We start from the raw sequence: 27,651 nt of genomic DNA on the forward strand, positions 1-27,651 counted from the left end.
TCGATGACTAGCTAGGAGTCGCCCTAGATGTTGAGGTGTCAGATACCCAACTCGATGGTGATGCGTAGGCTAATGATGAGCACCTCATACTCAGCCACATTGTTGAAGGTGGGAAAATGGATGCAAACCATGTACCTCATGCGTACCTTGAGGGGCAAAACAAAGACCAGCCCCATGCCGATGCCTTTCTTCATCAATGATCCATCGAAGTACATCATCTAGTACTCTTGGTCGATGACTGCCAGTGGCATTTCAACCTCGGTCCACTCTGCAATGAAATCAGCCAACACTTGGGACTTGATAGTCGTCCGGGGGGCATACGAAATGCCTTGACCCATCAGCTCGAGTGCCCACTTTGTGATTCTTCCTGTGGCATCCTTGTTTTGGACAGCCTCACCGAGGGGGAAGGACGTCACAACCATCATCGTATGCAACTCAAAGTAGTGATGTAGCTTCCTCTTGGCGATAAGGATGGCGTACATGAGCTTCTAGATTTGGGGGTAGCAGGTCTTGGAATCGAACAAGACCTCACTAATGAAGTACATGGGATGCTGCACTTTAAGGGCGTGCCCCTCTTCTTCTCGCTCCACCACCAGGGCGACGCTGACCACTTGCATGGTGGCCGCAATATAGAGCAGAAGTGGTTCTCCATCGGTCGGAGGGACTAGGATCATGGCCTTCATTAGAAGCTACTTGACCACGTCAAGTGCCTCATGGGCCTCGAGCATCCATTCAAAATAGTCGACCTTCTTTAGAAGCCGATAGAGTGGGAGACCTCCTTCACCGAGGCACTAGATGAAGCAGCTGAGCATGGTGAGGCACCCTACAACTCATTGTACTCTCTTTATGTTTTGAATCGGGCCCATCCTTGTGATGGCCAAGATCTTCTCTGGGTTGGCTTTGATGCCATGCTCGGAGACGATGAAACCCAGCAGCATACCCCTTGGGACCCCGAAAACGCACTTTGGGGTTGAGCTTACTGCTGTTTGCTTGGTGTTTTGCAAAGGTTTGCCACGGTTGGCTATGACCTAGTTAGCCCATTTGGACTTGACCATGATGTCATCCATGTAGGCCTCAATGGTTCGCCTGATGAGGCCCCCGAAATATTTGAGCATACAACGTTGGTACGTAGCCCTAGCGTTCTTCAGACCGAACAACATTGTAATGTAGCAGAACGATCTGAATGGGGTGATGAAAGATGTCATGAGCTGGTCAGACTATTTCATCATGATTTGATGGTATCCGGAGTATGCATCAAGGAAGCAAAGGGTTTCACATTCTAAGGTTGAGTCGACTACTTTATCTATGCATGGTAAAGGAAACAGATCCTTTGGACACACTTTGTTGAGACCCATGTAGTCAACACATATTCTCCATTCCCCACTCTTCTTTCGTATAAGAACGGGATTGGCTAACCACTCAGGGTGGTATACTTCCTTGATGAACCCGACCACCAAAAGCTTCATAATTTCCTCACCGATGACCCTGCGCTTCCCCTCGTCGAAGCGACGCAGGCACTGCTTCACTGGCTTGGATCCTAGCCTAATCTTCAAGGCGTGCTTGGTGACTTCTCTCGGAATGCCTGGCATGTCCATGGGTTTCAATGCAAAGATATCTCTGTTGGTGCGGATGAAAGGTCCTAATGGCTAGAGGGGGTGAATAGCCTAATAAAAATTTCTACAACAACACTTAACAAAATGGTTAGACAATTATGAGGCGAAGCAAGTGTTGCGCTAGCCTACTCAAAATGCAAGCCACCTACCATAATTCTAGTTTAGGTAGTATCTATTCACACAATAGCTATGACACTACTCTATGTTAGTGTGCTCTCAAAGGCTAACTAAAGAGCCACACCAACCAAGCAAGTAAGCTCTCACAACTAGCTACACTAAAGAGCTTGACAACTAGTTTGCGGTAACGTAAAGAGAGTGATCAAGATAGTTATACCGCCATGTCGAGGAGTGAACCAATCAATCATAAGAATCAATATCAATGAAAACCAATCACCTCGGGATCATATGATGAACACAATGATTTTTACCGAGGTTCACTTGCTTGTCAGCAAGCTAGTCCTCGTTGTGGCGATTCACTCACTTGAAGGTTCATGTGCTAATTGGCTTCACACGCCAAACCCTCAATAGGGTGCCGCACAACCAACATAAGATGAGGATCACACAAGCCATGAGCAATCCCCTAGAGTACCTTTTGGCTCTCCACCGGGGAAAGGTCAAGAACCCCTCACAATCACCACGATCGGAGCAGAAGATAATCACCAACCTCCGCTCAATGATCCTCGCTGCTCCAAGCCATCTAGGTGGTGGCAACCACCAAGAGTAACAAGCAAAATCCGTAGCGAAACACGAACATCAAGTGCCTCTAGATGCAATCACTCAAGCAATGCACTTGGATTCTCTCCCAATCTCACAAAGATGAAGAATCAATGATAGAGATGAGTGGGAGGACTTTGGCTTCTCTCCCAATCTCACAAGGTTGCTATGTCAATGAAAATGGCCAAAGGTGTGAGCTTCAATTGGCCATGGGGCTTAAATAGAAGCCCCCACGAAATAGAGCCATTGTACCCCTTCACTAGGCACAATGCGGGCTGACCGGACGCTCCGATCATGTTGACTGGACGCTGGACCTCAGTGTCCGGTCACCCGACGATAGCCACGTGTCTCGATTTCAATGGTCACTTGAGTTGATCGGACACTGCCCACAATACTGACCGAACGCTTAGCCACCAGCATCTGGTCGTTTCTAGTAAGGTTCTAGAAACAACTTTCTTTGACCGAACGCGTCCGGTCATGCTTGACCAAACCCTGACAACGTCCGGTCACACATTGACTTTCATTAGCGCTGTCCGACAATAGGACTGGACACACCTCGCCAACGTCCGATCAGTCCATGACCCAATGTCCGGTTGATTTACCGACACTGGCGTCTATGGTGCCACACTTGACCGGATGCGCCGGTCCTTCTGAGACCAGCATCCGGTCACCTAGTGACCAACAAGACTAACTCCTTTTCACCTCTAACTTCTTCACCCTTGCTCAAATATGCCAACAACCAAGTGTATCACCTTGTACACATGTGTTAGCATATTTTCACAAACATTTTCAAGGGTGTTAGGATTTCACTAGATCCTAAATGCATATGCAATGAGTTAGAGCATCTAGTGGCACTTTGATAACCGCATTTCGATATGAGTTTCACCCCTCTTAATAGTATGGCTATCAAACCTAAATGTGATCACACTCTCTAAGTGTCTTGATCACTAAAACAAAATAGCTCCTGTGGTTTATACCTTTGTCTTGAGCTTTTTGTTTTTCTCTTTCTCCTTTCCAAGTCCAAGCACTTGATCATCACCATGGTATCATTGTCATCATGGTATGATCTTCATTTGCTTCACCACTTGGAATGTGCTACCTATCTCATGATCACTTGATAAACTAGGTTAGCACTTAGGGTTTCATCAATTCACCAAAACCAAACTAGAGCTTTCAATCTCCCCCTTTCTAGTAATTGATGACAACCCTTATATAAAGATATAAAATAAAATTCAATTGAATCTATGTTGCTTGCCCAAGCATATTTACCATGTGTAAAAGGATATGGACAAGTTTCATGAACCCCATATGGTAGCAATTGCTCCCCCTACATATGTGCTAAGAGTTTAGATTGTAGCTTGCACATATGCTTAGATAGGAAATATAGGAGACAATGTTTACCAAATGATGCTAAGGTATAAAAGATGGGCCTTTGAAGTGTGATACCAATCGGAGTGCACCATTATACCATCCTTAGCACTATGGTTAGCTTGATACCACTTGTAAATACTTGGAAATGAAATCATTAGATATCCTATGTATGCTAATTTTTTATTTTATCATTCAAACCCACAACTAGCATACACCACATAAGCATGGATATTGAAATTTAAAACTTGTGCCATGCAAGCAAACATATGAAATGCACATTCAAATGCACCATACAAGTTCATGAGCTTGCTCCCCCTACTTGTGTGCTCAAAATTTTAATTGATCCCTTTCCTTTTATCATATCTCTCCTCTTATGTCAAGTTCTCCCCCTATCACTTGTATCTTTATTTCTCTTCCCCTTTGTGTTGTCTTCTCACATATCTTTGTGCACTATCTCTCCCCCTTTGTCACTTATGTCTTTGTTTCACTTATATCTTTGTTTCTCTCCCCCTTTGCATCAATGACCACAAGGACTTAAAATATAGATAGTACCACTTGTAGGGTTGAGATTATCAATGTCAATCAATGGGGTGAGGATCATTTTTCCAAATTTGGTCTAATCTAGATCATTTATCAAAGATATTTAACTCGGTTTGATCCAAGGACAAGCTTCTTCACACCTCCAAATGAGGGTTATCTTGTACCATGTTGAGTTAAACACTTAGAGTTCATTTTCTAGATCAAAACACTAGGTTTACAAGCCCATAAACATGTCATATGCTATCACTAGATCAAGTCAAGCATAGAAGCAATAGTGATACCATATAAACATCAAAATCATTTGTTTTTCATGAATGAGCCTAATAAATTGGAACCACTAGAAAGGTCCTAATAAGATTGAAAAAAGTGACTAGATGCACTAAACATGTCCTTAGCAAGAATGTATGTCATGCCAATCAACTTTTACCTTAAAAAGCTTGAAGGAGAGGCATGTCATATGAGTGGGGGGTGCATCAACACATATTTAAGAAATCCAATATGTTCAACTCATTCATTAGCTTGCAAAACCTTTTCTCATCCAATGGCTTGGTGAATATATTAGCAAGTTGATCTTTGGTGCCAACACTCTCAATACAAATGTCTCCTTTTTGTTGATGATCTCTTTTGAAATGGTGGCGGACATCAATGTGCATTGTTCTTGCATGTTGAACCGATTGTTGGTCAACTTGATTGCACTCTCATTGTCACATAGCAATGGCACTTTCTGAACTTGATTCCCAAATCACTCAAAGTGGCCTTCATCCAAAGTATTTGTGCACAATAACTACCAGTGGATATGTATTGGCTTCAACGGTTGATAATGCAACACTATTTTGCTTCTTTGATGACCATGAAACAAGTGATCTTCCCAACAATTGACATATGACCGAGGTGCTCTTCCTTTTAACCTTGCATCCCGCATAATCCGAGTTGGAGTAACCTACTAGCTCAAACTTTGCTCCTTTGAGATACCACAAACCAACATTTTGTGTATGCTTTAAGTACCTCAATATTCTCTTTGTAGCCTTCAAATGACTTTCTCTTGGTGAGGCTTGAAATCTTGCACACATGCATACACTAAACATAATATCTGGCCTTGATGTGGTCACATAGAGTAGGCTTCCAATCATAGACTGATACAACTTTTGATCCACCATATTTCCACTTAGCATCACTATCCAAGTTGCCATTTGTTCCCATTGGTGTGCCAATGGCTTTACTATCAATCATTCCAAACTTCTTGATCATGTCCTTGATGTACTTGCCTTGACATACAAATGTACCATTCTTCAATTGCTTGATTTGAAGACCAAGAAAGTAACTTAACTCTCCAATCATGGACATCTCAAACTCATTAGCCATCATCTTTCCAAACTCATCACAAAAATCTTGATTTGTTGATCCAAATATGATATCATCAACATAGATTTGTAACACAAATAGATCTTTTCCAATTTTCTTGATGAAAAGAGTGGTGTCAACCTTGCCCATTGTGAACCCTTTAGAGAGTAGGAAATCCCTCAATCTCTCATACCATGCTCTAGGTGCTTGCTTCAAGCCATACAATGCTTTCTTCAACTTATACACATGGTTAGGCTTCTTGTCATCTTCAAAACTAGGAGGTTGCTTAACATATACTTCTTCATTGATGTTGCCATTGAGAAATGCACTCTTAACATCCATTTGATAGAGCTTAATATTGTGGGCACAAGCATAGGCTAGCAAGATTTTTATTGCTTCCAATCTAGCAACTGGGGCATATGTTTCTCTAAAGTCAAGACTTTCAACTTGTGTATAGCCTTGTGCTACTAATCTTGCTTTGTTCTTACTACTATCCCATCTTGATCTTGCTTGTTTCTAAAGACCCATTTGGTTCCAATCACATTATGTCCCTTTGGTCTTTCTGCCAACTCCCATACTTGATTTCTTATGAAGTTATTCAATTCTTCATGCATAGCATTTACCTAATCAACATCCTTTAATGATTCATCTATCTTTTTTGGTTCAATGGATGACACAAATGAAAAGTGTACACAAAATGATGCAAATCTTGATCTTGTTTGTACACCTTTTGAAATATCACCAATGATAGTGTCCAATGGATGATCTCTTGCAACATTGGTTGGTTAGAGGATTGGAACTTGATTGCTTGTATTTGCTTGATCATTGGGTTGAGATGATGTACTAGCCACTTGATCTTGTTCATTATCATGAGATCCACTTGCACTAACTTGATTTGTATCATCTTGCACATTTGAGTTAGAGAACACTTGCACTTGATCATCTTCATCATCATTCACTTGCCTAGGCCTCAATTCACCAATATCCATGTTCTTTATGGCATTTGAAAGTTGAATGCCTCTAACATCTTCTAAGTTCTCATTCTCTACTTGTGAACCCTTGGTTTCATCAAATTCAACATTATGAACTTCCTCAAGAGTACCACTATCCAAATTCCAAACTCTATATGCTTTGCTTGTAGTGGAATAACTAAGTAGGAATCCTTCATCATATTTCTTGTCAAACTTGCCCAATCTAGTGCCTTTCTTCGAGATATAGCATTTGCAACCAAAGACCCAAAAATATGCAATGTTGGGCTTTCTACCATTCAAGAGCTCATATGGTGTCTTCTCTTTGAATGGATGACAATAGAGGCGGTTGCTACAATAGCAAGCCGTGTTGATAGCTTTGGCCTAAAAAGATTGACTCACATTGTACTCACTAAGCATAGACCTTGCCATATCAATGAGTGTTCTATTTTTCCTCTCAACAAGGCCATTTGATTGAGGTGTGTACTTGACTGAGAATTGATGTCTAATTCCAAATTCATCACATAACTCATTAATTCTAGTGTTCTTGAACTCACTACCATTGTTACTTCTAACTCTCTTGATAGTTGTTTCAAACTTATTGTGAATGCATTTGACAAATGATTTGAATATTGTAAATACATCACTTTTGTCCACTAGAAAGAATACCCATGTGTATCTAGTATAATCATCCACTATCACAAAGCTATATTTGTTTCCACCAATGCTAGTGTATTGAGTTGGCCCAAACAAATCCATGTGCAATAACTCAAATGCTTTACTAGTGCTCATCATGCTTTTCTTGGGATGGGTGTTTCCAACTTGTTTGCTGGCTTGACAAGAGCTACAAAGTTTATCCTTCTCAAACACAACATCTTTCAAGCCTCTAACCAAGTCATACTTAACCAATCTATTCAATTATTTCATTCCAACATGACCAAGCATTCTATGCCATAACCAACCCATGCTAGACTTAGTGAACAAGCATGTAGATAATTTAGCTTCACTAGCATTGAAATCAACCAAGTATAGATTCTCATATCTAAAGCCTTTGAAGATCAAGTTAGAGCCATCTATACTCATGATCTCTACATCATCTACCCCAAATATGCATTCGAATCCAAGATCACACAATTGAGCCATGTATAGCAAATTGAAATTCAAGCTCTCTACTAGCAACACATTGGATATGCTCATATCATTGGATATTGCAATCTTACCAAGCCCTTTGACCTTGCCTTTGCCATTGTCACCAAATGTGATACTATCATAACCATCATTGCCATTGGTGTTGATTGAGTTGAACATTCTTGCATCACCGGTCATGTGTTGAGTGCACCCACTATCAAGAACCCAATGCCTTCCTCTGGCTTTGTAATTGACCTATAAAAGAAGATCAATTCTTTTTAGGTACCCAAACTTGCTTGGGTCCTTGAAGGTTAGTCACTAAACTTTTTGGTACCCAAATGGCTTTCTTCTTTGAGCCCATCCATGGTTTACCAATAAACTTAGCCTTCACACCATTTGTACCCTTAGTAAGCATATAGCATGAATCAAGCTTAATGGAGGATACATTAGCTTGTGACTTCTTATTCATGCACTTTTGCTCTACATGACCAACTTGCTTGCAACTAGTGCAAAACCGACTATTGTTCTTCACAAAACTAGTCTTGTGAGGAGCAAAGGCCGCCTTGCCTTTCTTGGGGGTGTAGCCCAATCCTTCTTTGTAGAGAGAAGCTCTTTGACTACCTAAGCACATAAGCAAGCGGTCCTCACCACCATAAGCTTTAGCTAAGGTGTGAGTGAGCTTATTGACCTCCTTCTTGAGGTTCTCATTCTCAACTACTAGTGAGGCATCACAAGTGAGACCATCACTACTAGATGAGGTAGAAGTGGAAGTGCTACAAGAAGGGTTAGTAGGAGGAATAATGATAGGCATAGATAGTGATTCATCAATTATATTACAAGTTAAACCTACATTGCAAGTTTCAACATGCTTCCTTTTATTTTGCTCATCAAGCAAAGAGGAATGAGCCTTTTCAAGCTTTTTATGAGCTTTGCCAAGCTTCTCATTGGCTTCCTCTAGCCTCTCATGAGATGCATTTAGCTCATCAAAGGCTTGCTTAAGGTCTTTTAGTTCCTTACACAAGCTTTTGCATTCCCTTCTCTTGATGTCAAAGTGTTCTCTAGCATCCTCTTGCATGTCAAATAATTCATCTTTAGTGGGTTCATCATTATCACTATCACTATCATTTTCATTTTTATCATCATGTTCTTCATCACTTTTATCATCACAAGATTGTACCTTAGTGGCCTTAGCCATGAAGCATGATGAAGATTCAAAGAGAGAAGGCTTCTCATTGATAGCAATGCTTGCAAGAACCTTCTTCTTGGTGGTCTTGTTATCATCACTATCATCATCATCACTTGAGGAAGCATCACTATCCTAAGTGACTACATATGAACCACTCTTCTTCTTCTTGAATGCCATCTTGTCCTTCTTCTCTTTCTTTTCCTTCTTGTCCTTCTTGTTTTTCTTGTTGTCATCATCATTGTCGCTATTGTATGGGCATTGAGCAACAAGATGATCTTTGCTTCCACACTTGAAGCACCTTCTTGACTCTTCTTTGTTCTTGGATGAAGACTTCTTTCTTCTAGCATGATATCCCTTCTTCACCATGAACTTGCCAAGTCTCTTGACAAAGAGAGCCATCTTCTCATCATCATCATCCCATGAATCATCTTCTTCACTTGATGTTTCTTGCTTGGCTTTGCCCTTGGATGATGTGGCTTTGAATGCCATGCTCTTCTTCTTGTCATCCTTCTTCTCATCTTTCTTCTCCCTCTTTTCTTCCTTCTCATCATCATCTCTATAAGCATCATCGGTCATAATATCTCCCAAGATTTGGTTTGGTGTCATTGTGTCTAACCCGGTCCTTACTAGCAAGGTGACCAACATGCCAAATGTTGCAGGTAAACATCTCAAGAACTTATTAGAGAAATCCTTGTCCTCTATCTTCTCACCAAGTGCTTTGAGATCATTGAAAATCGCCTCCATCCAATGGAACATGGCCAATACACTTTCATCCTCCTTCATCTTGAAGCTTGCAAACTTCTCTTTGAGAATATATGCCTTTGTGCCCTTCACGGCTTGAGTGCCCTCAAATGATTCTTCCAATTTCTTCCAAGCCTCATGAGCTCTCTCAATGTTCTTGATTTGCTCAAAGGTTCTCTCATCCAAAGCATCATAGATGGCACTAAGAGCAATGCCATTGTTTTGGAGAAGTATTTCTTCAGTGGTGGTGGGAGCATCTTCATCTTAAATCTCAATTTTTGTTTCTATCACCTTCCAAATCTTCCTATTGATTGACCTAATATATGTTGTCATCTTAGCCTTCCAATAGGGATAATTTGAGCCATCAAATTGGGGTGGCTTCTTGGTGTTCTTGATTTGAGTCATTTTTGCACCGAAGGTTGTTAAGCCTCAAATCACGGTGACCTCGGCTCTGATACCACTTGAAAGGTCCTAATGGCTAGAGGAGGGGTGAATAGCCTAATAAAAATTTCTACAACAACACTTAACAAAATGGTTAGACAATTATGAGGTGAAGCAAGTGTTGCGCTAGCCTACTCAAAATGCAAGCCACCTACCACAATTCTAGTTTAGGTAGTATCTATTCACATAATAGCTATAACACTACTCTATGTTAGTGTGCTCTCAAAGGCTAACTAAAAAGCCACACCAACCAAGCAAGAAAGCTCTCACAACTAGCTACACTAAAGAGCTTGTCAACTAGTTTACGGTAATGTAAAGAGAGTGATCAAGATAGTTATACCGCCATGTCGAGGAGTGAACCAATCAATCACAAGAATCAATATCAATGAAAACCAATCACCTCAGAATCATATGATGAACACAATGATTTTTACTGAGGTTCACTTGCTTGCCGGCAAGCTAGTCCTCGTTGTGGCAATTCACTCACTTAGAGGTTCATGCGCTAATTGGCTTCACATGCCAAACCCTCAATAGGGTGCCGCACAACCAACACAAGATGAGGATCACACAAGCCATGAGAAATCCACTAGAGTACCTTTTGGCTCTCCACCGGGGAAAGGTCAAGAACCCCTCACAATCACCACGATCAGAGCCAAAGACAATCACCAACCTCTGCTCAATGATCCTTGCTGCTCCAAGCCATCTTGGTGGCAGCAACCACCAAGAGTAACAAGTGAAATCTGTAGTGAAACACGAACACCAAGTGCCTCTAGATGCAATCACTCAAGCAATGCACTTGGATTCTCTCTCAATCTCACAAAGATGATGAATCAATGATGGAGATGAGTGGAAGGACTTTGGCTTCTCTCCCAATCTCACAAGGTTGCTATGTCAATGCAAATGGACAAAGGTGTGAGCTTCAATCGGCCATGGGGCTTAAATAGAAGCCCCCATGAAATAGAGCCATTGTACCCCTTCATTGGGCACAATGCGGGCTGACTAGACGCTCCGATCATGTTGACCAGATGCTGGACCTCAGCGTCCGGTCGCCCGACGATAGCCACGTGTCTTGATTTCAACGGTCACTTGAGTTGTCCGGACACTGCACACAATACTGACCGGACGTTGAGCCACCAGTGTCCGGTCATTTCTAGTAAGGTTCTAGAAACAACTTTCTTTGACCGGACGCGTCCGGTTATGCGACCGAACCCTGACAGCGTCCGGTCACACATTGACTTTCATCAGTGCTGTCCGATAATAGGACTAGACACACCTCGCTAGCGTCCGGTTAGTCCATGACCCAACGTTCGGTTGATTTACTAACACTAACATCTATGCTGCCACACTTGACCAGACGCGCCGGTCCTTCTGAGACCAGCGTCCGGTCACCTAGTGACCAGCAAGACTAACTCCTTTTCACCTCTAACTTCTTCACCCTTACTCAAATGTGCCCACCACCAAGTGTATCACCTTGTGCATGTGTGTTAGCATATTTTCACAAACATTTTCAAGGGTGTTAGGATTTCACTAGATCCTAAATGCATATGCAATGAGTTAGAGCATCTAGTGGCACTTTGATAACCACATTTCGATACGAGTTTCACCCCTCTTAATAGTACGGCTATCAAACCTAAATGTGATCACACTCTCTAAGTGTCTTGATCACCAAAAAAAAATAGCTCCTATGGTTTATACCTTTGCCTTGAGCTTTTTGTTTTTCTCTTTCTCCTTTTCAAGTCCAAGCACTTGATCATCACCATGGTATCATCATATCATGCTATGATCTTCATTTGCTTCACCACTTGGAATGTGCTACCTATCTCATGATCATTTGATAAACTAGGTTAGCACTTAGGGTTTCATCAATTCACCAAAACCAAACTAGAGCTTTTAGCAGAGGAAGTTGATGAGCGCGCTTTCCTATTTGGAGGAAAGCAGGGTGCCAATGCGCACCGCTTTGCCTTTGGAGCCGCTAGGGTCTATGTGTACCTCCTTGGCACCCTCCATAGGCTCAAAAGACCCAGTCGACTGCATAGGGTCGGGTGCTTCTTTGGTGACCTCCTTCCTTATGGCTGCAAGCTCCTTGGAGGTGACCATTGCCGTGGCGTGTTCGCAGCACTCGACCACGCCCTCATAGGCGCGCTGGAAGCAGGTGCCAATGGTGATGACCCCGCATGGTCCCAGCAACTTCAGCTTTAGGTAGGTGTAGTTGGGGACGACCATGAACTTCACGTAGCATGGATGTCCTAGGATGGCGTGGTAGGTTCCATGGAACCCGACCACCTCGAAAGTGAGGGTCTATGTAACATCTCTGGTGTTACGAGCTCGCTCAGCACTGAGATTATGGCTTGAGAAATAGATTTATAAATATAGTGAGTTAGTTACTTAAATGTGCTAATGAAAATCTTAACAAGAAAATAGGAAAAGTAGTTTTAATTGTTTGGCATGAGAAGCAATTTTTATAAACAAAATAAAATGTAACTTGTATTTAGTACTTGAATAAAATTTGGAGCGCAAGTTTAATAGATGAAAATGCCACTCTTGTTTTGGTGAATAAAAGTTGTTCAATAGTATATCTGATAGTTTAGAAATCAAATCCGACATTTAAACTAGACCTTTCGTGAATCGACAGGAAGCTGAAATTATAGTTAGGATGCTATTTTTGACTATTTATATTAAGCAAAATAATTAAGAGGTGTTCAAATGTGTTGCTCCTGTGGGTTAGTATGGAGTATGGACTATGTCATGCTATGTTTGTTAGTTGAAATCGTCGAGGTTTAGACCTTGCTATAATTATGGCAAAGTGCTAGGGAGTGTTAGTTCTAACTAGAACCTTAAATTCCTTTTAAGTTTGAAAAGATGATAGACAATGCTACATCGACATTTAAATATCCACAAAATTTTCTAACACCAACTCCATGTTTTTGCACCATCAGTTGTGTCGAAATGAGCACTTGAGAGCGGTGTAGGTCGAGGTGGTGATGGGTGTCACAGCACTCTCGTCAAAATTTGCCTAAGTTCATTAGAACGCGCTGTGAGCTTTGTGTCAACGCTCTATCATGAACCGGAACTTCAAAGACGAACTCATCTTGGGACGCATGTATTTTCCACTTGGGTGGTCCTTTTGTTGTGTGGATTGCTCCGTTAGATAGCTAATAAGATCAACTTTAGAGTCTTGAAATTAGTTGAACATCAATTGTGATTGTTAGCAGTTTTTTGTTCGCATTAAAACTCGTGCGTAGCTGCTGCCGACCATAATGCCGTCCGTGCACGCATGCCGGGAGGTGCTCTTGTTCATTGCCATTCGGTCACTACAGCGCTTGCTCTCAGCCACTCATCTCACCTACCTCGCGTGATATGACTCACGCATTATTAAGGAAAGGACCGAGCTCGATGGTGCCACAGTCGCTGCCTATGCTACCCTGCCCCTACGTCTGGCTTCTTGACGAGGTGTGCTGCACATGGCTCCTTGCTTGCTTTCACGCCCCTATGTCTAGCCCCTCTCTCCCTTCCTTTCTCTCTCATGCGTCCACCATGGACACCGGCTCATGCGTGCTGTCGCTATTCGCCTGGCCGTACATTGCCCTGCGCGAGCTTCCAAGCGCCTCCTCCGCCGACCGCGTCGCTACCAGAAGCTACCATCACCGGCATAGCCATCGATGCCACCATCTGCTTTCATGGGTAGTAGGCTAACCTGGCCCACCTTAGGCCAAGCCAAGCAGCCCCTCGAGTGCGGCCAAGCACCTCGCTGCTCTCGTGGCCTTCTCCACCGCCATCGGGCATCCTCCCCGGTCGGGTTCCGGCACGCCGCCTCCTCTGCCACGGCCGCACATGGCCGCCATGCTATGCCCCACCTTGGTCCATGCCATGGCTAGGTTCGGGACCGATCATGGCCCCCATGTTGCCCTGCACCGCTCCACCTCCGCTGCCGTGCCCAGCAACGCCCCGCCGTGGCCGTGCCACCGTCGCCGAGTGGTTGCCCACGTGCGTGTGTGGCCAGGGTGCCTCGGGCTGCCCCTAGCCATGCTGCCAGCGCCTGTGAGCATGGCTGGGTCTGCTATTGCTCCTATGCCACCGGGCAGCCGCCCCTTCGACGAGAATCGGCCAGAGCCGTCCTTCCTCTGCTATGCCAAAGGAAGGAGAAAGGTGAGAAAAATAGAATAGAATTTTTCCAGGGTTCCCAATGCAATACTGTGACCCATATAAATAGTGATGCATAGTGTATGATGTACTGTGGGTTGAATAGAGAGAAGCTCAGGGGTCTCTTCACAAAAGTGCCACTGTCTCCCCCGCCTAGGCCGCTCACGCCCGCGCCACGTTGGACCGCGTTCGCCGTGCCATGGGCCACGGCCTGGGGCCACGCTCACCGTGCCATGGGCCACGGCCTATGGCCGTGCACACGCCCCGCCCCCGCCTAGGCTAGTGGCTGGCCGAGCGGACAGTGCCGGCCCAGATCGAGCCGCGAAGCTTTTCCTTTCTGGTTTTGTGTTTTGTTCCGAAGAAGTGATCTTGTAAAATTGATAATAAAATGTAGAAAAATCACAAAAATGTCAAACTAGTTTTGTTAAGTTTCTAAAATCATGATCTATCTGAATAGTGTATTTTGTTCGCATAGGTTCTAGTATGTTTTTAGGGTTGCTCTAATTATTTTAACATACTTAATATTGTTAAGACATAAACTTGTAGGAATTTCTATGATAAATCGGTGATAGTGTTAGCTCTAAAATTTTTATAGTAGGTTAGAAGAGTTATCAGGTGTTCTCTGTAATTTTTGTAGCCCAATAATAATTAGTTTACTAGAGTAGTTAATGTGCCCTAGTTTCGAGTATATTAAATCATTAATAAATCAGAAAGAGACTTGATTTGGTAAGAATTAGTACTTGTTGATGAAAATGATGCTTTGTTTAGTGAAGTTAATACTTAGCTAATATATATTAGTCATAGGAGTTAGCTTGTTAGCTTGGTTTGTGCACTCGTATTTTAAGAATTGTTGTTGCCTTTTGATTGATTGCGTCATCCCTACATTTGCATCAATACACATCATAATAGGAACGACGATACATCGATGGTATTAAACAGAGTAGCAGAAAAGATGGTGCCAGGGATCTAGACACAAAGATGGAATACTAACTTTTTGTTATATGTTACCTAGGCAAGCCCCGGTGCATAACCCCTATTATTCTGCACTTTAATTTATGCTTGTGCATTAAGATTAAGGAGTTAAATGAAACCCACTTGCATATATATATATATATCCTTATCCTATAAGTCTTACTAGTATGATAGGATCATATAGATTGCTATGCTACGGGACTCCGGTAGAAGTCGAGTGATTGTCTGCCACTCGTGAGACATAAGAAAGATATTATTATTGCTATTATATTATTATCACCTAGAAAATACATATGAATGATAATTGGAGACCGGGCGGAATGGTACTTTGGATCTGGACTTGGTTTGGCATTCGAGTGAGGCTTGGGTTACACTTGTTCCGCCTATGTCGATTAAGGACCGGCCATTGCAATGGATGGTAGTCAGGTCATAGACTTATTATCCTAAACACATACTTGTGTATGGGCGTGGGAAGTCTCATTACTCTCTTGTCGTGGGTTTCGGTTCTTTCTGGACCGACTGATTGGAGGCGGAGATGGTGGAGGTCTAAGCACCGCACTGAGTCCGGGACTCAGGAGCGAGGGTTTGGAGTCCAACTTTGGACGGGGACCTAGACCCCATGATAGGAGGGTAGTGGGTTGGTCTTGCTTGTGCCAGGGGTACAAGCAGAGTGTGTGTTTCAGGGTACTCAGCTAGGATACATTGGTTCACGAATTGCCAGGTGATCCGGTATGACTAGTCTACAATCTAACACCATAGTAAGAACTAAAATATGAAAGATGGTAAAATAGTTCTGATTGCTTACCACCTACTTAAAAGTAGGATAGGTGCTTACATAGAATGGTTAGTTAATAAACTATTGATGACTATTAATGAAATTGAAAATAAGGACGCACGTTTAGTAACGCTTCCTGTAGATGCAATAACCCACAAGCCAGATAGCCTTGCATACCCCCTGGAGTCTTTTCTTTTCTGCTAACGGGTAAGTCTTGTGGAGTACAATTGAGTACTCAGGATTTGTTCTACCATGTTACAGGCGACAGATGGATGCTAGAGCTGACTCTTGAGTGTGGATTCCTCCTGGTGGGCTTAGAGAGAATTCCTTTATGTTGCGATCATAGTTTTTATTTATAACTCTCACTAAATGTTTTTATAAATAGAAGTTTATAATCTATTGCCATAGTTTATATATCAATGCTTCATCATGTCATGAATAGATATTTATTTCCGCTATAACTCTGGTCACATGTTTATATTCCACTGTTAAAAATTAAATTGTTCATAACTCTGATAACATGATTATATTCTGCTATTATAAACAATAAATATTATACTCTAATGTTGCATGAAAAATGATGTAAGAAATGGCTAAAATATTATAAGTTTTATTCTCTCATTTGTGATCTTGATGGAAAAATATGGATTTTTAGGTTCTCCCTTGGGGTGTGCTCGACGAAACTACGTAATTTAGTGCCTTCCCTTGAGTACTTAGTGTCTAATGGAAGACAAGTACTCCTACGAGGCATTAGATTAGGTGGTTCAACCACAGGTGGTATCGATGCATAAATGAGGAAATAAAGCTTCGGAACCTATTTCTAAATTAAAACTTGACAACAAATTCTTTTCAAAAAGTTAGGACGTTGCATGCGAAGTTATATAAGTAGCCCTATTACTATGGTTATGTATCTAGATAGATAGCACTCTACTAACTTAGGTAGGCTTAATCAAGTTTTCTGTAGGTACACTGACCCCGAGCATAGTCTGATAGTATCGACTAGCTACAGGGAGATCGATGTTCCAAAAATCTAAGAACGGTTGCCCTATATGTTGGCAACAGTAGAAGGATGTATAGGACGTGCATTCATGCATATCCTATTTGTGCATTGTTGTGCCTGTATTGCTTGTAGATACGCCATCCATAGGTGTCACGCATGTCGTATTGTGCACGACTAAACCATCCTTGTTCCAGAGTTATATTGCATTGTGACTTCATGCTCCATGTTCGCCTATGGTTCACGCCTGTTATGACCAACGTCTCCCCGTACTCTTTTATGCACTCTTGTCGGACCCTTGCCCTGCTGTTGTACTAGTCATTAATGGACTCGGACATCGCTCGCCTCAAACGCATGAAAAATTCGATCGATTCATTTATAATGATCTCATGCTGGAACCTTGGTGGGCCATGTTAGGACCACTAACCGCTCTACCTTTATAAGCAGGGTCTGGCTTAGCCATTGGTACCACCACTCAGTGCACTTTAGATCGCCTAGCTTTTTCTTTTGAGCAAGATTTCTGCTCAGTCCTTTCTTGCAACCACCGCAAGGATGGCAAGAGCCTGGGTTAGTAGTTACTGTCTGAACATTGAGGGTTTTCTAAGAATCTTGCATGCCACCCTATAAAAGCTCAGAGTCAAAGATCGTCTCGAGTATGAGGGCTGTGAGTATGAAAAGCATGGCACTGAGCGGTGTGAGGTTACCATCTACATTGGAAATAGTGAAGAGTTCCCCGACATCACTAAAGCTTAGAATGTGACCACAACCGAGTTTCACTTTGTTGACACCTACCAGGTTGTGGCTAGCAAAGCCTTGTGGTACCTTTGCCAGATCTATGAAGAGCCCCTCGTACCCCCATGAGTTTTTTTTCACCTTTGGAAAAGAATCGACGGGCATGGAGGGCTCGCATGGAGGCTTTGCAAGGGCAAGATGTGCAAGAAGATAGTCCTACCATGGTGCACTTGACCATGTACCTACTTGCTCTGGATGAGTAGTATCACTAGCAAGCCTCGGAGATGAGGAAGTGAGGAAGCCGAGATCTTCTCTAGGATGCTCTAGGTGCAACTTACCGAAGCGCATGCCAGTGCGGCAGACGTTGAGAGTCGGGAGACTGCCATGTCAAAAGCTCTGAAGGAGGCTAAAGATTGCCATGCCCATCAGTTGGGAGAGGCCTACCTTGTCACCAAGGCCAAGCGAAGGATGCTGGCCGCTGAACGGCAGGATCCCTTGATCATGGAGGGGATCCCTATCCACCCTCTAAAAAGGAGAACCGATGTTGCAGTACCGCCAGCACCTCCACCCTCGGAAGTGTCAGAAGTAGAGCCTTTGCTTCCCCTCACTCAGCCACTACCCAGAGAGGAGGCATATCCATAGCCAGGGCGATAGAAATATCCACCGAGCCCAGGAATCAAGATGCGTGGTCCAAAGTAGATTAGTTGCCTAGAGATGATGTACCCGTAGTTAGTAGTGTCTTTCATTGTTGTCCACCAGTATTGTAATCTTTCCATTGTATTTCATCCATAGTTGTTGAGGTAGTCCGATCGTAGGAAAGGTGAACGATGTGTCGAGAATGGGAGAGTAAGTGCCTGTATGTTGTACCAGCATGAGGACGTTCAGAATATGCATGTTATTTATTTCGCTGTGTTATTGCATCCATCTACCTTAAGTCTCGTTAGACGTGCTTAGGGTTTTCAAGGGCAATGTTAAGTGGGTTACAAGAGAAGTTACCATTCATATGCCAACATACCAGCCATGATTGGAAAACATAGGACATTGTATCGACTAATTGTGGATGTCCTAGCAGAACACTTGAATCTCTTTAAATCGAATCCATTATTGGATTTGAATTCCTTGTCCCTTGTTGTGAAAGGAACCCTTGTTGTCGAAATCTTCCCTTGTAATACTCCTATGATTATGTGGTCTATGACCCCACCGCCTTCATTGCGTGTATGTTGGTAGTAGTTGCCTGGTTAATAGCTTATGGTGCCATGATGAAACTGAGAGCCCCTATGGAATAGCTGCCACATGGTGACGCTGCTCGGCATGCGCTGATATCGACGTTGTTGACCAAGCACCTTTATGAAGTTACACCGCCATACCGCTTTGATACAAAATATTTTCTTGGAAATATTTGAGGTGTTCGAACGAGAAATCCACAACAGGTTGATGAAATAGTGTTCTCTCAAGTACACAAGAGAATGTGGTTTTGGAGGAAGAACATATGACATGGTCTTAGTCTACATGAAAGATGGATGTGGTCAAGGAAGGAAAAGAAAAAGAAGAGTAGCAAGGAAAGTTAGCCATGGGTGGTCGGGAGTGATTGGAAAAGCCTGAGTGGATGTCATGTGTCAAGCCCTGTGTCTAGCTTGACCGCACTATGCATGCCAAGACATTTTGTTGCGTGCCCTATGGACGCCGTCTATGTCGATACCATTAGCACCCAGTTCTCGCATAGCCACGACATCATGCCACACTCGCCATCCTCATGCACTATGTGCTTCTCCTTTTCCCGGCATCCGGTCGGCTCTTGATACTCACCCTTGTCCCCGTACTGGACCCCCTTCCCCCTCTCCTTTTCTTCTTTTTGGGGACACGGCCGCCCGCACACCTCCCTCATCAAGCGAATCCCCTCCCCTCTCCCTTATCCTCCCTCCGCCCGCTTGTGCAGGGAACACGCCATGGCTGACTTTATCCCCTCAGTGTGAACCGGTAGTGTATCCCATCCATGCTGTCTCCACTTCCAGTGCACTATGACCCATCCCTATTTGCCTCTATAAGATGCCCTTGGTCCTTGCTCTCCTTCTTTATCCCCATCCCTCTCAAATCCAAAGCAGAGCTACAAGATCCAGTCGTCATCATGGAACTAGGTTCATCAGATAGAGGTGATGGTGTAATATGAGAAGAAGGGATTTGGTTTTCGAAGAAGTTCAAGTCTACCATTGGTTAGTTTAGTCTCAGGGTTCACGATGTTTGACTTCTCAGTCTCCTATTTCTAGATCTATTGGTCATACGCCATGTTTTGGATAATTATTATCTTATTGTTTCTCCATCACCCTCGTCTATCTTGACTTCTGGATTAAGCCCCAGTTGTATTAGGTTACTCTTAACCATGTAACTTTAAATCTTGGTGTAATTTAGCGCTCGACGTCGTGTAATATTTCGTGTAATTTCAAATTTATGAAATGTAATTGCGTTTTCCCCTCTTCTGATTATTGCTCTGAATCTCAGGATGAGATTCTTTTTAGGGGGATTGGTTGTAACACCTCTGGTGTTACTGAAAGCATCTAGGCCCCTAGTTAGGTTTTGGTGATTAATGACAATACAAGATTACTATGACTAACGTGTGTTTTGTAGATGCAATTAAGTTAGGTCATGGTAATGGAGATTGATTGGGCAATCAAAGTTGTCATGCCCCTATGATGGAAATCGTTTCAGTTTTCAAAGGATGGACGACAAGGTTAAGGATGACTAGTTCTAAGTGTCGATTGGAGTTGGAGAGACATTTAGAGTAGTTTAGGACTTTGTTTTTCCTTTGGCCGTACTATTAAGGGGGGTATGAATGAGTAGCTTGACCTAGTTGAGTCTAGTGAGTTAGGTGTGGTGCACACTTGTTAAAACTAGCTCTAGGTAGCTCCTATGAATGCCTAAATCCTTTGGAGCAAACTTCATTCACATATGATCGAGAGTTGGAAGTGAATGGAGGGTCAAATGCTGACCGAACGCTGGCTCCGGTGTGACTAGATGCTGGCCGCAGGGTCCGGTCAGTTCATTTGATCAACAGACTGCGTTCGGTGCGACCGAACGCTAGAGAGGTCAAGTGACCGGACGCTAAGAGGCAGCGTCCGGTCGACTCTAGTAAGGTTCTAGAGAAGGGAATCTATGACTGTACGTGTCTGGTCAGTACTGACCGGACCCTAGGGGTTCAGCGTTCGATCGAGTACAGTAAGGTTCTAGTAAGGGTTTAATGTGACCGGACGTGTTCGGTCAGTGGTGACCGGACCCTTCCAGCGTCTGGTCAACACATTTTCACTGGTTCGTGGGTTGAACTGACCAGAGCGTCCGGTCAACATGACCAGAGCATCCGATCACCCCGCAGAAGCTCATAACGGTTCGTTTTTCAGGCTACCTTATAAATAGAAGCTCCACTCGTGTGTGGAGTCACTTTTGCTCATTCCAATAGCTGAGAAACACGTTTGTGAGTGACAAGAAGAGCAAGGTCCTAGTGAGGTGATTGAGATTTGAGAATCCAAGAGAGTAGCCTCATTAGTGAATCAAGAGTAGCCAAGTGTGCATCCATCTTCTCATTAGGCTTCGCGTGGTCAAGTGAGAGTTCGTGCTTGTTACTCTTGGTGATCGCCATCACCTAGATGGCTTGGTGGTGATTGGGAGCTTGGTGATCACCTGGTGGAGCTTGTGGGTGACCCAACTCAAGTTGTGAGTGGCTTTGGGTGATTCGCTGTGACGGAGTGTCGAAGAATCAACCCGTAGAGAGCACTTGATCCTTGTGTGGATCAAGGGGGAGCTACACCCTTGCGTGGGTGCTCCAACGAGGACTAGTGGGGAGTGGCGACTCTTCGATACCTCGGCAAAACATCACCGCGTTCCTCTCTCTCGCTCTATTTACTTTGAGCATTTACTTTGAGCAATTCAATACTTGTTCTTACATTCATAGAATTGCCATGCTAGAGTAAGTTTGGAACATAGGTTGCAAGTCCGTTGTGCATTAGATTAATAGAAACACATTTTTAGGCACAAGGGGTTAATTGGGCTAACCGTAGGATTTGATTATTGCAAGAAAATTTAGAATTAGCCCAATTCACCCCCCTCTTGGGCATCTTGATCCTTTCAATTGGTATCAGAGCCTCGTGCTCACATTTTTAAGCTTAACCGCTTAGAGCAAGATGTCTCACGGGGATGGACCTCCTCCTATCTTTGAGAGAGATGACTTTCCATATTGGAAAATCCGCATAGAGGCGTACTTAGAAGCTCTAGACATTGGTATTCTTAGAGCCACCTCACAAGGCTTCCCAAAACCTCAGGATACTACTAACCTACAAGGCGATGAGATTATTTATGAAAAATGGAATGCAAAGGCTCGCAACACCATCTTTAGAGGCCTTTGCAAGGATGTATTCAACCGCATAAGGAACCATAAAGACACCCATGCACTATGGTCGGACGTTTGTGCACTCCATGAGGGAACCAAGAGTGAGCGTGAGAAATGCTATCATCTTGTGATTAAAAAGCTAAATTCATTTGAGATGCTTCCCAAAGAATGTGCTAATGAGATGTATTCACGTTTGAATGTTCTTGTAGAGGAAGTCAATAGGCTTGGACTTACTCAAATGTCACCATCCGACGTTGTGAGAAAGATCTTGAGTGTCCTCCCCATTGACAAATATGGGCATATTGTGACCGTGCTACACCAAGGTGATCTTTCCACCGCTACACCGACACAAATCTTGGGAAAGATCAATGCTCATGAGATGTACATGCACATCACGCCACAAGATGGCTCATCCTCTAACAAGAAGAAAGACAAAGACTTAGCATTCAAAGCAAGCCAAGAGAAGGGCAAGGTAAGACTTGAGTATGAAAGCTCAAGTGAAGATGAAGTTGATGATGAAAGTCTTGCTCTCATGGTGAAGAAGACCACCAAGATGCTAAAGAAGCTAAACAAGAGTGGCATTAAGTTTGACGGCAAGAAGTTCTTCACTAGCTCAAGAAGAAAGCCAATCTCCAAGATGGATTGCTACAATTGTGGTGAACTTGGCCATCTAGCTCATCAATGCACAAAGCCCAAGAAAGACAAGTTCAAGAACAAGAACAAGGGCAAGAAAGATGACTCAAGCAATGAAGATGAAGATGAGAAGAAAAGGAACAAGCCATACAAGAAGAGAGATGGCAAAAAGAGGGACTTCTACAAGAAGAAGAAGAGTGGAAAGGCCTACATTGTCGGTGATTGGCTCACGGACATTAATTCATCAAGTGGATCATCCGATGATGATAGTGACAATGAGAAGGTGGCCGCCATTGCTATTGATCTTGCAACTTCACCACCACCATTACCATCATCCTCTACACACCTATGCCTTATGGCCAAGGGTGAACGCAAGGTAACTAAGAATGATGATAGTAGTGATGATGAGCAAGCTAGTGATGATGATAGCGATAGCGATGATGATGATTCACCTACATATGATGATCTTGCCAAAATATTAAGAAAATACACTAAGATCATTAGAAAAAGTAGAGCTACAAATGAAAAGCTTGATGCTAAAAATGATTCACTCTTAGCTAAGTGCGATACATTGAAAAAGGCAAATGATGAGCTTAGAGAAACTAATGATGCTATATCATCCAAACTCAAGGAGCTCAAATCTTCTAAGAAAGAGCTTAAAGATAAACATGATAAACTTGAGTGGGTGCACAATGAGCTCATCACTAGTCACAACAAGCTAAAAGATGAATATACAACTCTTAAGATCAATCATGATACTCTTATCATTGCTCAAGAATTTTTATCAAATGAGCCACATGATGCTACTAACCATGTTGTTAAGATTGATATAGCTACATCATGTGATGATTTGATTGATGAGAGCATTGAGCAAGGATCTAGTGGCAAAGGCAAGCAAGTGGTTGAGTGCAATGACTATGATGAATATGTCAAGCTCAAGAGTGATAATGAGAAGCTCATAAAAGATCTTGAAGAGATGAAAAGCCACAACACCATTGTGCTAGAGACCCTTGATCATGACAAAGAGTTGATCCTTGAGAATGAGAAGCTCAAAGAAGAAAACAAGAAGCTCAAGGAAGAGAAGAAAGATGATGCTCTAAAGGAAGAAAATAAGAAGCTCAAGTTGGAGAAAGAGCATCTCAAGATTGGATTGAGCAAGTTTGCTAGAGGCAAGCATCTCCAAAGTGAGCTACTCATAAACACCATCATAAAGATGGATAGAAGTGGCATTGGATATGTGGCAAATATAGAGAAGAAGGCTCAAGTTCAAGAACAACAATCAAAGCCAAAGCCAAAGCCAAAGAGATGTTTTGAGTGTGGATAAGAAGGCCACTTTGCTCATGAGTGTCAAACTCCACTGCCACAACCTTTGCCCAAGCATGCTAGACCCTTTGCCTTCAATGCTCACTACATGCTTAGAAAGGACTCTAGTGGAACGATGAAAGTCATGTTCTTAGGTCCCCCTAACAAGAATAGGCCTAAGAAGATTTGGGTGGCTAAGTCACTTGTTGAGATGGCGAAGGGCCCTCAACAAGTTTGGATTCCTAAAGCTTGAATCTCTTGTGTGTAGGTAAACTACAAGACTAGTGGAAGTCATTGGGTTATTGATAGTGGTTGCACTCAACATATGACCGGTGATCCTCGTATGTTCACCTCACTAGATGAAGAGGTAGATGGACAAGAGAAAATAACATTTGGAGATAACTCAAAGGGCAAGGTTAAAGGATTGGGCAAAGTGGTAATATCAAATGATCATTCCATCTCCAATGTGCTCTATGTTGCTTCATTAAGCTTCAACTTGCTATCCGCTGGACAATTATGTGATCTTGGCTTCCAATGCTTATTCACCAAGAAGGAGGTTGTTGTATCCAAGGTAGATGACAATCAAGTGATATTCAATGGATTTAGATACAACAACTTATATCTAGTGGACTTCACCTCCAAAGATGCAAATTTGAAGACTTGCCTATTCACCAAAACAACACTTGGATGGCTATGGCATAGAAGACTTGCTCATGTTGGGATGAGCTCACTCAAGAAGCTTATGAAGAATGATTTGGTGAGAGGGTTGAAGGATGTGAAGTTTGAGAAGGACAAGCTTTGTAGTGTATGTCAAGCCGGCAAGCAAGTTGCAAACACTCATCCAACCAAAGCTTTCATGTCAACCACAAGAGTGCTAGAGCTCCTACACATGGACTTATTTGGACCAACAACATACAAGAGTTTGGGAGGGAATCTCTATTGTCTTGTGATTGTTGATGACTATTCAAGGTATACATGGGTATTCTTGCTTCATGACAAATCCGAAGTTGCATCTTGCTTCAAGAAGTTTGCCAAGAGAGCTCAAAATGAATTTGAAGTGAAGCTCAAGAAGATAAGAAGTGACAATGGCAAAGAATTTGACAACACAAACATTGAAGCCTATTGTGATGAAGTTGGAATCAAACATGAAGTCTCCGCAACTTATACTCCTCAACAAAATGGTGTAGTTGAGAGGAAGAACCGGACTTTGATCACTCTTGCAAGGACAATGCTAGATGAGTACAACACCCCTAAAGCTCTATGGGTAGAAGTAATCAACACCACATATTATGCATCCAACTGCCTATTCCTTCAAAAGTTCCTTGGCAAGACTTCTTATGAGTTGCTCAATGGGAAGAAGCTAGACGTCTCCTTCTTTAGGGTGTTTGGTTGCAAATGCTACATCTACAAGAAGTGGCAACACCTAGGGAAGTTCCAAAGACGTTGTGATATTGGTTTTTTTATTGGTTACTCATCAAAGTCCAAAGCATATATAGTATTTAATCATGCCACCGGCTTGGTTGAAGAAACATATGATGTGGAATTTGATGAATCTAACGGCTCCCAAGGAGCACATGAGAATCTTGATGATGTAGGTGATGAACCATTGAGGCAGGCTATGAAGAATATCCTGGTAGGAGACATCAAGCCAAAAGATGATGTACAAGTCATTGATCAACCTTCTTCATCAAGTGTGCCACAAGATGGTGAAAAAGATGGGAGAGTAGAAAATAAAGATACTCATATCTCTCATGAGCAAATGGTGGTACAAGCATAAGATGTTGATGCTCTACAACCTCCTCCTCAAGTGGTCAATAGAAGAAATACACCTCTCCTACAAGATCATCCACAAGATCTCATCATAGGGAGTCCATCTAAGGGTGTAATGACTCGATCTCAAAAACTTGCTTCATTTATTGCTTATCACTCTTTTGTCTCTTGCTATGAGCCTACCAAGGTAGAAGAAGCTCTCAAAGATCCAGATTGGATCAATGCCATGCATGAAGAGTTGAACAACTTCACTCGCAATAAAGTTTGGACTCTTGAAGAGCGACCAAAAGGTGCAAGAGTCATTGGAACAAAGTGGGTGTTTCGCAACAAGCAAGATGATCAAGGTGTTGTTGTGAGGAATAAGGCAAGACTAGTTGCAAAGGGGTTCTCTCAAGTTGAAGGTTTAGATTTTGGAGAGACCTTTGCACCGGTTGCAAGATTAGAAGCCATCTGTATCCTTCTTGCATATGCATCACATCATGAAATGAAACTATATCAAATGGATGTGAAAAGTGTATTTTTAAATGGCTTTATTAATGAACTAGTCTATGTTGATCAACCTCCCGGGTTTGAAGACCCTAGATATCCTAATCATGTTTATAGGTTGTCCAAGGCATTGTATGGGCTTAAGCAAGCCCTAAGAGTTTGGTATGAGCGCCTTCGGGACTTCCTCATTGAGAAGGGCTTCACCATTGGGAAGGTCGACACTACACTATTCACCAAGAAGCTCGATGGGCATATCTTCATTTGTCAAGTATATGTTGATGATATCATCTTTGGATCATCAAATGAAGACTCATGCAAAGAATTTGGTGAATTGATGTCAAAGGAATTCAAGATGTCCATGATTGGTGAGCTTACATTCTTTCTTGGTTTTCAAGTCAAGCAAATGAAAGAAGGCATCTTCATCTCTCAAGAGAAATACACAAAAGATCTTCTCAAGAGATTCAAGATGGATGATTGTAAGCCAATCAAAACACCAATGCCTACCAATGGACATCTTGACCTAGATGAGGGAGGTAACCCGGTTGATCAAACTCTCTACCGTTATATGATTGGTAGCTTGTTATATTTAACCGCATCTAGGCCCGACATCATGTTTAGTGTGTGTATGTGTGCTAGATTTCAAGCTAGTCCTAAGGAAACACATTTAATTGCCGTAAAAAGAATCCTTAGGTATCTTAAGCACACACCAAGCATTGGTCTTTGGTATCCCAAAGGAGCTATATTTGAATTAGTTGGCTATTCCGATTCGGCTTATGCCGGATGCAAAGTGGATAGAAAAAAGCATATCTGAAGGGTGCAATTTGCTTGGTAGATCACTTGTGTCTTGGTCCTCCAAAAAACAAAATAGTGTGGCTTTGTCCACCGCCGAAGCAGAATACATTGCCGCAGGTGCTTGTTGTGCACAAATATTATACATGAAATAAACTTTGCTAGACTATGGTGTAGTTCTAGAAAAGGTACCTCTTTTGTGCGATAATGAAAGTGTGGTAAAACTTGCAAATAATCCAGTTCAACACTCTCACACCAAGCACATAGATATCCGTCATCACTTTCTAAGAGATCATGTTGCTAAAAATGATATATCACTAGAAGGTGTAAGAACCGAAGATCAATTAGCGGATATTTTCACTAAACCACTAGATGAGGCTACATTTTGTAGATTATGGAATGAGCTCAATGTACTTGACTTTAGCAACTTCACTAAAAATTGAGCTTGTGTTGTCCCTTGCATTTATTGTAGTATACAACAAGTTTAATTTTTGGCAATGCATATAGGGCTTGTCTAACATGGTTAAGATAACCGCCAAAAAGCGTGTGAAGAAGCTTAACCTTGGATCAAACTTGACAAGCAACTAGATTTACTTACAAAGTATTGCATGTGCATGTATGTTGTTTTGTCGTTTTG

Source organism: Miscanthus floridulus, chromosome 1, assembly GCF_019320115.1.
Source record: "Miscanthus floridulus cultivar M001 chromosome 1, ASM1932011v1, whole genome shotgun sequence".
Taxonomy (NCBI): Eukaryota; Viridiplantae; Streptophyta; class Magnoliopsida; order Poales; family Poaceae; genus Miscanthus; species Miscanthus floridulus.